Consider the following 13,544-nt stretch of genomic DNA (forward strand, 5'->3'; position numbering starts at 1 on the left):
TAGAAGAATGGAGACAGTGTTAAAGAAGAAAATCTGTCTTTAACTAACAGTGAAGTTAACTGACAGCTAATAATTGCAAATAAGTGATCTGAAGAATGTTATTATGGTTGTCATTGGGAACATTTAGAATACTGCAAGTTTATATGCTGAAGATTACCTCGCATGATAAAAGACTTTGATAATGAAGAAGAGAATAACCAAGTTAAGGCAGTAATTGCATAACTTACAGGGAGTGGGTTGCAAAACAAGTGGATGTATTTATTTGACTTTGATAGAAGAAGAACATTTTTCACCTTAAAAAATGTAAAAACAAAATGTCCAGAAACATATCAGCCATCTCATCCTCTGTCGTCCCCTTCTCCTCTTGCCCCCACTCCCTCCCAGCATCAGAGTCTTTTCCAATGAGTCAACTCTCCGCATGAGGTGGCCAAAGTACTGGAGTTTCAGCTTTAGCATCATTCCTTCCAAAGAAATCCCAGGGCTGATCTCCTTCAGAATGGACTGGTTGGATCTCCTTGCAGTCCAAGGGACTCTCAAGAGTCTTCTCCAACACCACAGTTCAAAAGCATCAATTTTTCGGCGCTCAGCCTTCTTCACAGTCCAACTCTCACATCCATACATGACCACTGGAAAAACCATAGCCTTGACTAGACTGACCTTTGTTGGCAAAGTAATGTCTCTGCTTTTCAATATGCTATCTAGGTTGGTCATAACTTTTCTTCCAAGGAGCAAGCATCTTTTAATTTCATGGCTGCAGTCACCATCTGCAGTGATTTTGGAGCCCAAGAAAATAAAGTTTCTCACTGTTTCCATTGTTTCCCCATCTATTTGCCATGAAGTGATGGGAGTGGATGCCGTGTTTTTTGAATGCTGAGTTTTGAGCCAACTTTTTCACTCTCCTCTTTCACTTTCATCAAGAGGCTCTTTAGTTCTTCTTCGCTTTTTGCCATAAAGTTGGCATCATCTGCGTATCTGAGGTTATTGATATTTCTCCCAGCAATCTTGACCCCAGCTTGTGTTTCATCCAGCCCAGAATTTCTCATGATGTACTCTGCATATAAGTTAAATAAGCTGGGTGACAGTATACAGCCTCAATGTGCTCCTTTCCCAATTTGGAAACAGTCTGTTGTTCCATGTCCAGTTCTGACTAGTGCTTCTTGACCTGCATACAGATTTCTCAGGAGGCAGTTAAGGTGGTCTGGTATTCCCATCTCTTGAAGAATTTTCCACAGTTTGTTGTGAACTACATAGTCAAAGGCTTTGGCATAATCAATAAAGCAGATGTTTTGCTGGTATTTTCTGGCTTTTTCGATGATCCAATGGATGTTGGCAATTTGATCTCTGAGTCCTCTGCCTTTTCTAAATTCAGCTTGGACATCTGGAAGTTCACGGTTCACATACTGTTGAAGCCTGGCTTGGAGAATTTTGAGCCTTATTTTGAACGTTCTTTGGCATTGCCTTTTTTTGGGATTGGAATGAAAACTGACCTTTTCCAGTCCTGTGGCCACTGCTGAGTTTTCCAAATTTGCTGGCATATTGAGTGCAGCACTTTCATAGCCTCATCTTTTAGGATTTGAAATAGCTCACCTCCACTAGTTTTGTTTGTAGTGATGCTTCCTAAGACCCACTTGACACCCCGCTGCAGAATGTCTGGCTCTAGGTGAGTGATCACACCATCATGGTTATCTGAGTTATTAAGATTTTTTTTGTACAGTTATGTGTATTCTTGCCACCTCTTCTTAATATCTTCTGCTTCTGTTATGTCCATACCATTTCTGTCCTTTATTGAGCCCATCTTTGCATGAAATGTTCCCTCGGTATCTCTCATTTTCTTGAAGAGGTCTCTAATCTTTCCCATTCTATTGTTTTCCTTTATTTCTTTGCATTGATCACTGAGGAAGGTTTTCTTATCTTTCTTACACATATTATAGAATCCACCAAAAATAAGCTATGCTTTGCAAACAAATTTAAGATGCTAAATAAAACAGCATTATTAATAGGTTTTAAAAAGCAAACCAAAAATTCCTACTTTTGTTTCAATTTTATACTTAATATAATGAGTCAAATCATGATATTTAATTTAATTATAGGAATTGGGAGTTAAATTATAAGAAATCTTATTTTTAAATTTTTGGTTCTCTAAAATCTAGGTACAAAATTTTTTTGTGTGTCTTTTTATGCTACAAGATGCTAACATCATGAAAGAAAATTCAGTTGTCCAATATAAGTATATCAGCAGAAATTTATTTATGTCAGTAGACTAGTAGGAAGCTAGGCAATAGGAATAAATAGAGACCCCTATAGAGATTTCAAATGAAGACCTTTACAGTGATTTCAAATGAAGAAAAAAAGAATGAATAATTCTTGCTGAAATCCCCAGCTTCTTATGAGTTGGTTTGTTTAATAACTGACTAAAGTATCCTTCAGATGCCTATGAATGCTGCTATAGGAATGGTCCCATTTTCCAAAGCCTGGAATAATTCCATTATGATACAAGGAGTTTTTCACTGTTGTATCCTAGAAAAAAAAAGATTATTAAAAATAATTAATCCTATCAATCCTAAGGTTATAAAGCATAAGTTTCATATAAAAACAAATAGAAATAAACAATATGAATCTCTCTTAACATATTTGTTGGTAGAATTTTCACCTAAGCAAAATCTATTAAAAATACAATTTATACACAATTTTCTATTAAATAAAACTCTTTCAATATTTATATCTAGAAGTTATTTCTCAATGGAGCTTTTTTTAAGTTTTAAAACAAGAATATGAGGAGAAATTATATTTGAAGTTACAAAGCAATTTTTTTGCTGAAAAATTTTATACTTGTTATTTAACTTATCATCTTGATACTGATGTTAAAGGAGATTAAACAAGGAGTTATCTGCCCAATTTTTATTACTTGTCAATATTATAAGCTATTATAATAACTGGAAGAGCTTGTATTATAATAAATTGTGTAATGTCTCTCTTTGGATCCTCCAAATTAAGATGGTAACTGTCTGTGGTGCCCATCCTTAGAAGAGGCTTAGACTTCTCTGTTCCATTGATGCCAGCTATTGCTGTGTAACTTGCTTTGGCTAATAGATTGAGACATGGGGTGTGCATTTCCAGAAAGAAGCTTCATGAGCCATTGGCAATTTCTGACACTATCTCTCTTTAGTCATGTGAGAGCAACACTTGAGTGTCAGCCAAATGTAGACAAGTGTCAATCTATACTAGACAAGTGTGTGAGAAGTGAACCTTTATTGTTGAGAGTAACCAAGGCCTGGAAATCATTTGTACCATGGTAAAATTTAGCCTAATCTGGAAGACCACATTAATATTTAAAAATACATATAATTCTATATTTAATTTTGTTTATATTGACTTTAGTTTGAAAACAGAGAATAAAATAAAAGCTATGGAAAATAGGTGATATTTATAAGTAAGTGAAAAGGAATAAGTTTGTGTTGAATGCCTACTGTCTCATTTAATGCCCACAATAAACATGAAAGATGGGAGCATTTGATTACTTTTCAGTAGAAGACATTAAGTCAGTTTTTAATAAAAATTCTAGTTGATTCTTAGAGTAATGTGAGTAATTACATGTTGCCTAAATATATAATAATAAAATGATGTTTAATTCTTAGAATATAAATACTTTGCACCTATTAAAACATAGAAAATGTCTGTAAAACAACTCTGGAAGCAATGATATTCACGTTAGCATTAATTTATTTTGAAAGATACTATAATTAACTTTAATTATATCAAGCTTCAGGAAATAAATATGTTATTGTTCTTACAGCATAACTTTTTGTTTTTAGTTCAGTATGCTTTGACTATTTTGTGCAGCCTGTTAATTTAATTTTCATACTTCATTTGCAGGGCTGAAAAACTTTTTTTCATGTAATATCATTTTATTAGTTACCATTCAATTATTACAAAGAAAAAATTTTCAAAAAGGTAAATTTAAAAAAGCACTGATAATTAAAATAATACTAATTAAACACAGAGAATATGAATCTGGGCAGTAAACAGATACTTCAAAGTGGTAATCCAGATAGTTCAGGATGCATTTATATTATTTTTCTGTTAACATTGATAGTATAAGAAGTAATAATTGAAGAAAGTAGGGAAAACCACTAGACCATTCAGGTATGATCTAAATCAAATCCCTTATAATTATACAGTGGAAGTGAGAAATAGATTTAAGGGACTAGATCTGATAGACAAGAGTGCCTGATGAACTATGGAATGAGGTTCGTGACATTGTACAGGAGACAGGGATCAAGACCATCCCCATGGAAAAGAAATGCAAAAAAGCAAAATGGCTGTCTGGGGAGGCCTTACAAATAGCTGTGAAAAGAAGAGAAGCGAAAAGCAAAGGAGAAAAGGAAAGATATAAACATCTGAATACAGAGTTCCAAAGAATAACGAGAAGAGATAAGAAAGCCTTCTTCAGCGATCAATGCAAAGAAATAGAGGAAACAACAGAATGGGAAAGACTAGAGATCTCTTCAAGAAAATCAGAGAAACCAAAGGAACATTTCATGCAAAGATGGGCTCGATAAAGGACAGAAATGGTATGGACCTAACAGAAGAAGAAGATATTAAGAGATGGCAAGAATACACAGAAGAACTGTACAAAAAAGATCTTCACAACCCAAATAATCATGATGGTGTGATCACTGACCTAGAGCCAGACATCCTGGAATGTGAAGTCAAGTGGGCCTTAGAAAGCATCACTACAAACAAAGCCGGAGACCAGCCCCGGCTGATCCAGGGTATTCGAAGGAGAGACGGCTAGGCGAGGGTCAGGGAATAACTGCTTAATTACACTTTAATTAAGGATACAAAGAGTAATAGAATAAGGATAGCTCAGTGAGGAAACTCAGTGGAGAAAAGCGGCTGAAATAAGGATAGCTCAGTAGGAAAATTCAGTGGAGAAAAAAAGCTGAGTGGCTTGGTTTACGCGGAAAATCAATATAACCCGTGACACCAGGTTAGCTCTGACCACGGAGGCCGCAGGCGCCCTCTCGAATAGCGGAAGGTGTCCCGCCTTAGACACCTTCTCGAGTGGGTCTTAGAAGCCCAGGCAAATAAATGGTCGCAGAGGACATCTGCGCTCCAGATGGACGCTCAGCTGGAAGTTAAAGGAAAGAATGACATGGGGAGACCAAGTTTCAGTGAACAAGGCCCGCACTTTATTTTCCAAAGTAGTTTTTATACCTTAAGGTATGCATAGAGGATAATGGGGGAAGGGGTGGAGTCATGCAGCAAGCCAGGCTTTCTTCCTTCAAACTTATCATATGCAAAAGTTCAGGTGATTGACATCATCTTCTGGCCCGGAGGCCTGTTAACATTTTAAGAAACTTATCTTTCTCTAAAGGTGATTATTCCAAAGTCAGGCGCCAGCCTTCCAAAAAGCATTGGACAAAGCGACATTTTACATTTCTATACACCCATTATATCAATCAATACACTGCCAAGGACACAGTAGGTAAGGAGTATGGAGACTTAGCAGCAAACATTGGCCCAACAAGTGAAAAACCCTTCACCAATACATTTTCTAATCAATCTTTTAACTACTCAAAGGAATCTGTGTTTAGGCAGTTTAGAACATCTCCTGCCTCTCACAGTTGGGAGGCTCTGAACAATCACATGTGGCCGGAAAAACCCATTCAGGCAGGCTAGAGGATTTCCAAAGGAGTTTGTAGGTTGAAACACTGTCACATCCAAGAATTATTAACTGGAGCTGTAAGTTAACTCTTTTTTCAGAGAGAGGTAGTGGGGGACAGCCCCCTGTAAAGTCAGAGGTGTAGTTGAAAGCACAAAGCAGAAAGTAGGCAGACTCTGGTTTTGGGGGTAGATGCTCGAGAATTTCCAGGGGGACTCCTGAGGCTCGATCCCGCCTTTGCGTATGCCGAGCCTCCTTCCTCATGACCTTTGTCATGGGCAGAGTTCCTCACGCTGGCTCCCGGCAGTGATAGAATTCCAGTTGAGCTATTCCAGATCCTCACTCAATATGCAATATGCCGGCTCCCAGCAGTGGAGGTGATGGAATTCCAGTGGAGCTATTCCAAATCCTGAAAGATGATGCTGTGAAAGTGCTGCACTCAATATGCCAGCAAATTTGGAAAACTCAGCAGTGGCCACAGGACTGGAAAAGGTCAGTTTTCATTCCAATCCCAAAGAAAGGCAATGCCAAAGAATGCTCAAACTACTGCACAGTTGCACTCATCTCACACGCTAGGAAAGTAATGCTCAAAATTCTCCAAGCCAGGCTTCAGCAATATGTGAACCGTGAACTTCCAGATGTTCAAGCTGGTTTTAGAAAAGGCAGAGGAACCAGAGATCAAATTGCCAACATCCACTGGATCATCGAAAAAGCAAGAGAGTTCCAGAAAAGCATCTATTTCTGCTTTATTGACTATGCCAAAGCCTTTGACTGTGTGGATCACAATAAACTGTGGGAAATCCTGAAAGAGATGGGAATACCAGACCACCTGACCTGCCTCTTGAGAAATTTGTATGCAGGTCAGGAAGCAACAATTAGAACTGGACATGGAACAACAGACTGGTTCTAAATAGGAAAAGGAGTACATCAAGGCTGTATATTGTCACTCTGTTTATTTAACTAATATGCAGAGTACATCCTGAGAAATGCTGGACTGGAAGAAACACAAGCTGGAATCAAGATTTCTGGGAGAAATATCAATAACCTCAGATATGCAGATGACACCACCCTTATGGCAGAAAGTGAAGAGGAACTCAAAAGCCTCTTGATGAAAGTGAAAGTGGAGAGTGAAAAAGTTGGCTTAAAGCGCAACATTCAGAAAACGAAGATCATAGCATCCGGTCCCATCACCTCATGGGAAATAGATGGGGAAACAGTGTCAGACTTTATTTTTCTGGGCTCCAAAAACACTGCAGATGGTGACTGCAGGCATGAAATTAAAAGACACTTACTCCTTGGAGGGAAAGTTATGACCAGCCTAGATAGCATATTGAGAAGCAGATACATTACTTTGCCAACAAAGGTCTGTCTAGTCAAGGCTATGGTTTTTCCTGTGGTCATGTATGGATGGGAGAGTTGGACTGTGAAGAAGGCTGAGCACCGAAGAATTGATGCTTTTGAACTGTGGTGTTGGAGAAGAGTCTTGAGAGTCCCTTGGACTGCAAGGAGATCCAACCAGTCCATTCTGAAGGAGATCAGCCCTGGGATTTCTTTGGAAGGAATGATGCTGAGGTTGAAGCTCCAGTACTTTGGCTACCTCATGTGAAGAGTTGACTCATTGGAAAAGACTCTGATGGTGGGAGGGATTGGGGGCAGCAGGAGAAGGGGACAACAGAGGATGAGATGGCTGGATGGCATCACTGACTCGATGGATGTGGGTCTCAGTTAACTCCGGGAGTTGGTGCTGGACAGGGAGGCCTGGCGTGCAGCGATTCACAGGGTGGCAAAGAGTCGGACACGACTGAGCGACTGATCTGATCTGATCTGATCTGAATATATATAATTACAATAAAAATAAGAGATACTTGATATCACAAAGACATCAGTTGTTTCACTGAGATCTAAACTTATGGAAACTAGGGGACAAGTGTTACATAAGTTAAACATTTTCAAATTAGCACTTGGAAATATTAAGCAACCCATGAGTCATGCAGCTTAAAAATGGTAAAGCCCAGATTTGAATATGAGTCAATCTTCTCTTTTGTTATCTCTAAATTTTTAGATAGAGCATTATCCTCCTTAAGGTAAATAGTTCAAAACCCCCACAGAACTTATGATCTGATATTAATGACTGAAAAGTAAAAAAGAATAAAATTGTTGACAAAAAATGTAGTAGAATATTAGAGAAATATATTCAGGAATTCTTTCTTGTCAGAAGCTTATATCAACAGAAATATTTTCTTGAAATTAGCATCAAACTTTTTATGATTGCTTATTTATCTTTTATATATTAATATTTTTGTAAAAATAATTAGAGGTAAATAGAAGATGAAAAAAAAGCAAAGAAGACCAATAAAGCCAGGTAAGGGCACAATTCATAAGAACACGAAAATAATAACAAAATGAGAACTCTTAATAGAAGTTGCTGCACCTTGGCACCAAACATATTTGACTTCATAGGCAACTAAGTTAAAATGATATTTTGTAAGTTTCATGGCTTCCATTTCTGAATACAGCAAACCTATTCCTCAAGTCTAGTACATCCCCATTGGTATTAAAATATAGTATAAATTTAGTAGCAGATTTTTTTTTTTTCCAGGAAAGAGTAAACTCATTGAATGGTCCTAAAATGTACCCTATCATGCAGCACAAAAAAGTAGCAAATCTTTGATTTTTCTAAAATAAATTTAATCTACTTTGAAAAATTTACCCAGGGCTTACAGGAAATTGAATTTAGTTACTCTTGATATTCTTTTCAGAATAGTGCAAATGTCATGAGTGTAATGTAGTTCAAGCCTTTGAAGGGGAAGCTGTGGTCTGTGTTCATGGTCACTAATGATATGCTCTACTTTAAGCCCACCCTAGATGGCACAGTGGCAAAGAACCCATGCTTGACAATGCAGGAGACACGGGCGACCCGGGTTCAGTCCATGGATTGAGAAGATCTCGTGGTGTAGGAAATGGCAACCCACTCTCGTGCTCTTGCCTGGAAAATTCCATTGACAGTGGAGCCTGGTGGGCTACAGTCCACGGGGTCAAAAAGAGTCAGACACGACTGAGCACTTAAAGCACACACAGATGCCTCTTTAACCCGGGCTGACCCCATCACTTGTGAGACACCAGTGTCTGGGGCCCACTCTCCCCGGGTCTCCCACGCAGTTACTCTCTCTGAAGCAGGTCGCCTCGCTCGGCACTGTTGGGGAGATAGCACACGTCTTCCTTCTCACAGAGCATATAAAATTATTTCTCTCGTGACAGTTTAGAGAAGCTCTTCAGACACCCCTCTGCGCTTTCAGTTTCCACCAACCACATGGAAACTATTCTCTGTATTTTCTCTGGATTCATGATGAATATTTTCCCATTAAAACTCCACTATAAACACAATAGTTGAAAGTTTAAAAAAAAAATAGATGCTAGTTTTATTTTATTCTTACTAATTTACTTTGTTAGGAGTACACTTTTTAGAGGGCCAAGTCTTAAGAAAAGTCAGAGTTAGGCTTTGTTGAGTTTTATTGCTGTTATATAAGATTTGGCAATATACTGTATTAACTGTGTGTTCAATTTAAGCTATTAAGGTTTAATTGTCAAAAACAGATATAATGGAAAACTAAAATTTTCTTTCTCCAAAATTAGGGAATTCAAATATGGTCTAAAATGTATTCATTTGTCTTATGCTTTTGTTCCATCTCTCTGTCTCTTCAATATAATATAATATGCATAAAACACCATTTTAACCCTTTAGAGACATACAGTTCAGTGGCCTCAACTACATTCACATTGTTTTGTAACTATTGCCATTATTCATCTCCAAAAGGTTTTCATCATCCCAAACTGAAATTCTGTATCCACAAAACAAAAACTCCCCACTCTACTCACCCCTGAGCTCCAGATAACTGCTACCCTACCTTCTGCCTCTGTAAATTAAGATGGAATTTGGCTATTCTAGGTATCTCCTGTAAGTGGAATCATATTTGCACTTTTATGTCTAGCTCATTTCACTTAGCATAATGTCTTCAAGTTTCACCCCTGTAGAATATAACAGATCCTCATTCTCTCTTACAGGACTTTTCTTTATCTGGATACCATGAGCATGTTTAGCAACAAAGCTCAGAAAGGAACTGGAAATAATGAGCTTAGTGGACAGTAAGTTAAAGCATATCTTTTGTCATGAGAGAGAAAAAGAGAGACAGAGAGAAAGAGAGAGGAAAAAAAAGAGAGAGAGAGAGAAATTTGGGAGAGCTAAAAGATAAAATGCAGAAGCTGATATTACAGAACTTGAATTTTTCCCATTGCACTGGAAAATTAATTTCAATACTTTTCAGTACCTCTTCATTTCAGGTTTACATTAGACACAGGGCTTTTTAAATTTATCGCTTGGTTTGAAAATGGGCAAAAGGTTTGTAACACAGCCTCCCTAGCTAAACCCCTTTTCTCAAATTTTATAAAAACCAGGTTTTTCTATTAAAAATATAGTCATGGGAATCTTGGAAGAAGATGTTATTGTTATAAAATGATGCAACAAGCAGTAAGGACAAAGACTGCCAAGTTAAACACAAAGGGTAAAGTCCATTTGCGTATCCCCCACACTCTTGCACATGTATTCCAGTGTGAATTGTCTGTGAGTTTCTGATGACAGAACTTGACCCATTAAACACTCATTCTGAGAAAGACTCAGCTTTCTCCACAAACTGCATTTATATTTCCCAGATGATTACATCTTTTATCAAAAGCAGCAGTTGAGAAATGGGCAAGCTCAACATCAGAAACATAGTCCAGCTTTGACACTTTGACAACCAGTTTCACTTACAAATGATAAGGGAAAGGCAAGGAGAGCAAGGCAGTTGTTGGGATTAGATTCTCAAGAATAACATTAAGTTCATGTCATGAAAGATGGGGAAAAAAATCACTGATCATCAGATGGCAAATTGTTTCTCAGGAAATTGAATAGTTTACTTAAAAACTTAGCTTGTGTTTTTATCTTTGAAATACAAGAGTCAAAGAATCAATAAATGTACCACATTCAAGACAAGAATACACAGAATACATGCATATTATACCCAGAGACATCTGTATATACCTATATATCTATTTGTGTCAATAAAAATAAACATGTTCTTCAAAAGATGTTTGTAAATTTTTTACACATCTTTCTTACATGTACAAACTTACTATTATAAAAATTATTGGATTTGCAAACATTTTTCCTCTTGTAGAGGTTGATTTTTCATTTTGTTGATAGTTTCTTTTCTGTGAAGAAGTTTTCTAATTGGTTTCTAATTTCTATTTCTGGTTTATTTTTGCTTTTGTTATCTTGGCTTTTGGTATCAAATCCAAAAAAAGTATTGCCAAAACTAGCGTCAAGGAGCTTATCCTATGTTTTCTTCTAGAAGTCCTATGGGTCCAGGTCTTATATTAAGTCTTTATTCTGAGATGATTTTTGTGTATGGTGTAAGAGAGAAATTAATTTCTTTTTTTAATATGGCTGTCTAGTTTTCTCAATACCACTTATTAAAAGAGAATGTCCTGTTTCCATTGTATATTTTTGGCTTCTTTGCTATAAATTATTTGACCCTATGTATGTGGCTTAGAGGAGGCTATTATACTCATGTGGTGATGCTTGGAAAGAACATCTCAGTTTTATGTTCGTGTCGGTCTTATTGTGGTCAGGAAATACTCAGGGTCAGGAAATACTCAGGGTCGTGCACAGGCACTCAGGTGACGAATGTTTCCCCCAGTGCGATGGCACCCCACTCCAGTACTCTTGCCTGGAAAATCCCAAGGATGGAGGAGCCTGGTAGGCTGCAGTCCGTGGGGTGGGGTCGCGAAGAGTCGGACACGACTGAGCGACGTAACTTTCACTTTTTACTTTCATGCATTGGAGAAGGAAATGGCAACCCACTCCAGTGTTCTTGCCTGGAGAATCCCAGGGACAGGGGAGCCTGGTGGGCTGCTGTCTCTGGGGTTGCACAGAATCGGACACGACTGAAGCGACTTAGCGGCAGCATGTGGGCTTAAGTTGGAGCTCTCTAGGCTGTTCCATTTATTTATCAGTTTTTATGCCAGTAACATACTTTCCTGCCCTTTGCTTGAGTAGGAAGCTTGACTTCTAAACTGCAATATGTGCCTATCAATAGATTCAGTTTGTGGCCTGGCTTAGCCTTCTGCATGCTGAATCTTGCTTTATATATAATTATTTATCAACTTGTTGCTTTATAATCTATGTCGGTCTGTATTTCTAAATTCAAAGCAAGCAACCAAACAAACAAGAAATGCCGACACATTGAATCCCCACATGGACCTGCAATCCCTACATGGACCTTATGATGTGCTGTCTTCACACTTCAGGACTCATGACAATATGTTCTCCACTGCATATAATGTGGCCTTCTACCTGAAACTGATTTAGCTCTTCAGCCCTACTGCTCAACTCTTGAACTTTTTATCTTCCTATCACTGATAAATGGACACTAGCCTTGCATATAACATACGCAATTGGTCTATGTAAAATTTCAGTTCAGTTCAGTTCAGTTCAGTCACTCAGTCGTGTCCAACTCTTTGCGACCCCATGAATCACAGCACGCCAGGCCTCCCTGTCCATCACCAACTCCCGGAGTTCACTCAGACTCATGTCCATCGAGTCAGTGATGCCATCCAGCCATCTCATCCTCCGTCGTCCCCTTCTCCTCTTGCCCCCAATCCCTCCCAGCATCAGAGTCTTTTCCAATGAGTCAACTCTTCACATGAGGTGGCCACAGTACTGGAGTTTCAGCTTTAGCATCATTCCTTCCAAAGAAATCCCAGGGCTGATCTCCTTCAGAATGGACTGGTTGGATTTAGACAGATGCTATATTATTAGCCACTGTTTAAAACAACTGTTGAATTACAGTGATCTGAATATTTATCATTATGTTTAGAGTCATGGAAATTGAGAATTAAGGAAAACTCACAGAGCTGTATATATTCAAGATAAGACATTACAATGCATACTGCCGAAAATTAACGTTAAAGCTCCTTCCATTTTTTTCCATACAAAAGAGAAAAACAAGTGAATTATAACTACTTCCCTTAGGATACTCTGAGTTATATTATGCTACTACTCTACAAGTTCCACATTATATACTGAGATCAGATAAATGTTAAGCTCTGAAAGGCAAAGTTTCATGATAGTGAGCATCTTTCACATTTATGAAGTGTTACAAAGAGGCGTAGGCAAAGATGGTGGTGTAGGAAGACCCTGGGCTCACCTCCTTCCATGAACACACCAAAATTCCAACTACTTATGCTGCAACTATCTCTGAGAATCACTTTAAGTCAACTAGAAAATATGTTCCACAACTGAAAATAAAAAGGACATGCCACAGTGAGATGGGTGGGAGTGGGGGGCATGGTCTGGCCATGAACCACACTGTCAGTATTGTGACCTCTAGGCAGAAAGGCTATCACAGCCTTGAAGGTTGCCTCTGAGGAATGAGAGAGTCAAGCCCCAGAAAAGACTCCCCAGGCCAAGGGATCTGCACTGGGAAAATGATCTCCCACAATATCTGGCTTTGAAAATCAATGGTACTTATGTGTCCCTGACCACTGGGGAGGCTATAGAAAACAGACTCCACTCTTAAAGGGCATGTGCAAAAACTCTCTCTGAATTCCAGTACAGAGGCAACGTTCTGAACAGTGCCTGGGTCATTCATAAGCGGGGCTTACTAGGTGGCACCAGTGGTAAAGAACCCACCTGTCAATGCAGGAGATGTAAGAAGTGTGGGTTCGATCCCAGGTTCGGAAAGATCCCCTGGAGGACGGCATGGCAACCTACTGGAGTATACTTCCTGGGAGAAGCCCATGGACAGAGGAGCCCAGAGGGCTACAGTCCTTAGGGTCTCAC

Source organism: Bubalus kerabau, chromosome 14 (genome assembly GCF_029407905.1).
Source record: "Bubalus kerabau isolate K-KA32 ecotype Philippines breed swamp buffalo chromosome 14, PCC_UOA_SB_1v2, whole genome shotgun sequence".
Lineage (NCBI taxonomy): Eukaryota > Metazoa > Chordata > Mammalia > Artiodactyla > Bovidae > Bubalus > Bubalus kerabau.